This window comes from Haemaphysalis longicornis, unplaced genomic scaffold (genome assembly GCF_048455015.1).
Source record: "Haemaphysalis longicornis isolate Haplotype H1 unplaced genomic scaffold, Haemaphysalis longicornis Haplotype H1 scaffold_13, whole genome shotgun sequence".
NCBI classification, from domain to species: Eukaryota; Metazoa; Arthropoda; class Arachnida; order Ixodida; family Ixodidae; genus Haemaphysalis; species Haemaphysalis longicornis.
Window position 1 is genome coordinate 22213814 of NW_027526233.1, and position 4301 is coordinate 22218114.

The window sequence follows — 4301 nt, forward strand, 5'->3', positions numbered from 1 at the left end:
AATAATTTTTATTAATTACGTGATAAAGAAAGAAAGAAAAACACGCGCCCAGAGTGGGGACCGAACCAACGCCTTTCGATTAGATCTCGAATGCTTTACCAATTCGGCTATCTGGGCGACTGTGTTCCGCTTCACTGTCTGGGGTATTTATATTTACTACAACTATATCTGACGCTTGAGGGTGGTAGCCAGCGCCACTCAGACTACACGGGGAGAAGGGGACCTTCTTTTTCAACCCCCGGGGCGTGACGCGAACGTCTACAGCCTGTCATGAGCGGTCAACCGGCGGGAAACCCTCTTATGCTACCTTGGCATCAAGGCTGCCAGAACCGAGGCCCTCGCTAAGCTTTCGCGCGATATTAGGGTTTGGAAATGATGGGCTCGTTAGGAAATACAGAAAAAAATGCCGGCAGTCTACAACACCAAAGAAGGCATAGGGGAAGGTTAAACAATTTTTTTTACCGTTAGTGACGTTACCTTATTATAATTTTTTTAATTACGTGATAAAGAATGAAAGAAAAACACCCGCCCAGAGTGGGGACTGAATCCACGCCTTTCGATTAGATCTCGAATGCCTTACGAATTCGGCTATCTGGGCAACTGTGTTCCGCTTCACTTTCTGGGGTATTTATATTTACTACAACTGTATCTGACGCTTGAGGGTGGTAGCCAGCGCCACTCAGACTACACGGGGAGAAGGGGACCTTCTTTTTCAACCCCCGGGGCGTGACGCGAACGTCTACAGCCTGTCATGAGCGGTCAACCGGCGGGAAACCCTCTTATGCTACCTTGGCATCAAGGCTGCCAGAACCGAGGCCCTCGCTAAGCTTTCGCGCGATAATAGGGTTTGGAAATGAGGGGCTCGTTAGGAAATACAGAAAGAAATGCCGGCAGTCTACAACACCAAAGAAGGCATAGGGGAAGGTTAAACAATTTTTTTTACCGTTAGTGACGTTACATTATTATTAATTTTTATTATTACGTGATAAAGAATGAAAGAAAAACACGCGCCCAGAGTGGGGACTGAATCCACGCCTTTCGATTAGATCTCGAATGCCTTACCAATTCGGCTATCTGGGCGACTGTGTTCCGCTTCACTTTCTGGGGTATTTATATTTACTACAACTGTATCTGACGCTTGAGGGTGGTAGCCAGCGCCACTCAGACTACACGGGGAGAAGGGGACCTTCTTTTTCAACCCCCGGGGCGTGACGCGAACGTCTACAGCCTGTCATGAGCGGTCAACCGGCGGGAAACCCTCTTATGCTACCTTGGCATCAAGGCTGCCAGAACCGAGGCCCTCGCTAAGCTTTCGCGCGATATTAGGGTTTGGAAATGAGGGGCTCGTTAGGAAATACAGAAAGAAATGCCGGCAGTCTACAACACCAAAGAAGGCATAGGGGAAGGTTAAACAATTTTTTTTACCGTTAGTGACGTTACCTTATTATAATTTTTTTAATTACGTGATAAAGAATGAAAGAAAAACACCCGCCCAGAGTGGGGACTGAATCCACGCCTTTCGATTAGATCTCGAATGCCTTACCAATTCGGCTATCTGGGCAACTGTGTTCCGCTTCACTTTCTGGGGTATTTATATTTACTACAACTGTATCTGACGCTTGAGGGTGGTAGCCAGCGCCACTCAGACTACACGGGGAGAAGTGGAGCTTCTTTTTCAACCCCCGGGGCGTGACGCGAACGTCTACAGCCTGTCATGAGCGGTCAACCGGCGGGAAACCCTCTTATGCTACCTTGGCATCAAGGCTGCCAGAACCGAGGCCCTCGCTAAGCTTTCGCGCGATAATAGGGTTTGGAAATGAGGGGCTCGTTAGGAAATACAGAAAGAAATGCCGGCAGTCTACAACACCAAAGAAGGCATAGGGGAAGGTTAAACAATTTTTTTACCGTTAGTGACGTTACATTATTATTAATTTTTATTAATTACGTGATAAAGAAAGAAAGAAAAACGCGCCCAGAGTGGTGTCCGAATCCACGCCTTTCGATTAGATCTCGAATGCCTTACCAATTCGGCTATCTGGGCGACTGTGTTCCGCTTCACTTTCTGGGGTATTTATATTTACTACAACTGTATCTGACGCTTGAGGGTGGTAGCCAGCGCCACTCAGACGACACGGGGAGAAGGGGACCTTCTTTTTCAACCCCCGGGGCGTAACGCGAACGTCTACAGCCTGTCATGAGCGGTCAACCCGCGGGAAACCCTCTTATGCTACCTTGGCATCAAGGCTGCCAGAACCGAGGCCCTCGCTAAGCTTTCGCGCGATAATAGGGTTTGGAAATGTGGGGCTCGTCAGGAAATACAGAAAGAAATGCCGGCAGTATACAACACCAAAAAAGGCATAGGGGAAGGTTAAACAATTTTTTTTACCGTTAGTGACGTTACATTATTATTAATTTTTATTAATTACGTGATAAAGAAAGAAAGAAAAACACGCGCCCAGAGTGGGGACCGAATCCACGCCTTTCGATTAGATCTCGAATGCCTTACCAATTCGGCTATCTGGGCGACTGTGTTCCGCTTCACTTTCTGGGGTATTTATATTTACTACAACTGTATCTGACGCTTGAGGGTGGTAGCCAGCGCCACTCAGACTACACGGGGAGAAGGGGACCTTCTTTTTCAACCCCCGGTGCGTGACGCGAACGTCTACAGCCTGTCATGAGCGGTCAACCGGCGGGAAACTCTCTTATGCTACCTTGGCATCAAGGCTGCCAGAACCGAGGCCCTCGCTAAGCTTTCGCGCGATAATAGGGTTTGGAAATGAGGGGATCGTTAGGAAATACAGAAAGAAATGCCGGCAGTCTACAACGCCAAAGAAGGCATAGAGGAAGGTTAGACAATTTTTTTTACCGTTAGTGACGTTACAATATTAATAATTTTTATTAATTACGTGATAAAGAAAGAAAGAAAAACACGCGCCCAGAGTGGGGACCGAACCAACGCCTTTCGATTAGATCTCGAATGCTTTACCAATTCGGCTATCTGGGCGACTGTGTTCCGCTTCACTGTCTGGGGTATTTATATTTACTACAACTATATCTGACGCTTGAGGGTGGTAGCCAGCGCCACTCAGACTACACGGGGAGAAGGGGACCTTCTTTTTCAACCCCCGGGGCGTGACGCGAACGTCTACAGCCTGTCATGAGCGGTCAACCGGCGGGAAACCCTCTTATGCTACCTTGGCATCAAGGCTGCCAGAACCGAGGCCCTCGCTAAGCTTTCGCGCGATATTAGGGTTTGGAAATGAGGGGCTCGTTAGGAAATACAGAAAGAAATGCCGGCAGTCTACAACACCAAAGAAGGCATAGGGGAAGGTTAAACAATTTTTTTTACCATTAGTGACGTTACCTTATTATAATTTTTTTAATTACGTGATAAAGAATGAAAGAAAAACACCCGCCCAGAGTGGGGACTGAATCCACGCCTTTCGATTAGATCTCGAATGCCTTACCAATTCGGCTATCTGGGCAACTGTGTTCCGCTTCACTTTCTGGGGTATTTATATTTACTACAACTGTATCTGACGCTTCAGGGTGGTAGCCAGCGCCACTCAGACTACACGGGGAGAAGGGGACCTTCTTTTTCAACCCCCGGGGCGTGACGCGAACGTCTACAGCCTGTCATGAGCGGTGAACCGGCGGGAAACCCTCTTATGCTACCTTGGCATCAAGGCTGCCAGAACCGAGGCCCTCGCTAAGCTTTCGCGCGATAATAGGGTTTGGAAATGAGGGGCTCGTTAGGAAATACAGAAAGAAATGCCGGCAGTCTACAACGCCAAAGAAGGCATAGGGGAAGGTTAGACAATTTTTTTTACCGTTAGTGACGTTACATTATTATTAATTTTTATTAATTACGTGATAAAGAAAGAAAGAAAAACACGCGCCCAGAGTGGGGACCGAACCCACGCCTTTCGATTAAATCTCGAATGCCTTACCAATTCGGCTATCTGGGTGACTGTGTTCCGCTTCACTTTCTGGGGTATTTATATTTACTACAACTGTATCTGACGCTTGAGGGTGGTAGCCAGCGCCACTCAGACTACACGGGGAGAAGGGGACCTTCTTTTACAACCCCCGGGGCGTGACGCGAACATCTACAGCCTGTCATGAGCGGTCAGCCGGCGGGAAACCCTCATATGCTACCTTGGCATCAAGGCTGCCAGAACCGAGGCCCTTGCTAAGCTTTCGCGCGATAATAGGGTTTGGAAATGAGGGGCTCGTTAGGAAATACAGAAAGAAATGCCGGCAGTCTACAACGCCAAAGAAGGCATAGGGGAAGGTTA

At 48.0% G+C, this 4301-nt stretch overlaps 1 non-coding gene across 1 annotated transcript; it reads right to left on the reverse strand.

Annotated features, from left to right (window-relative positions):
• Positions 1 to 3899: 3899 nt before the first annotated feature.
• Trnak-uuu (transfer RNA lysine (anticodon UUU)) lies at positions 3900 to 3971 on the reverse strand. The gene has a single exon. It is a non-coding gene; the product is annotated as a tRNA-Lys (tRNA).
• Between the last annotated feature and the right edge of the window lie 330 nt (positions 3972 to 4301).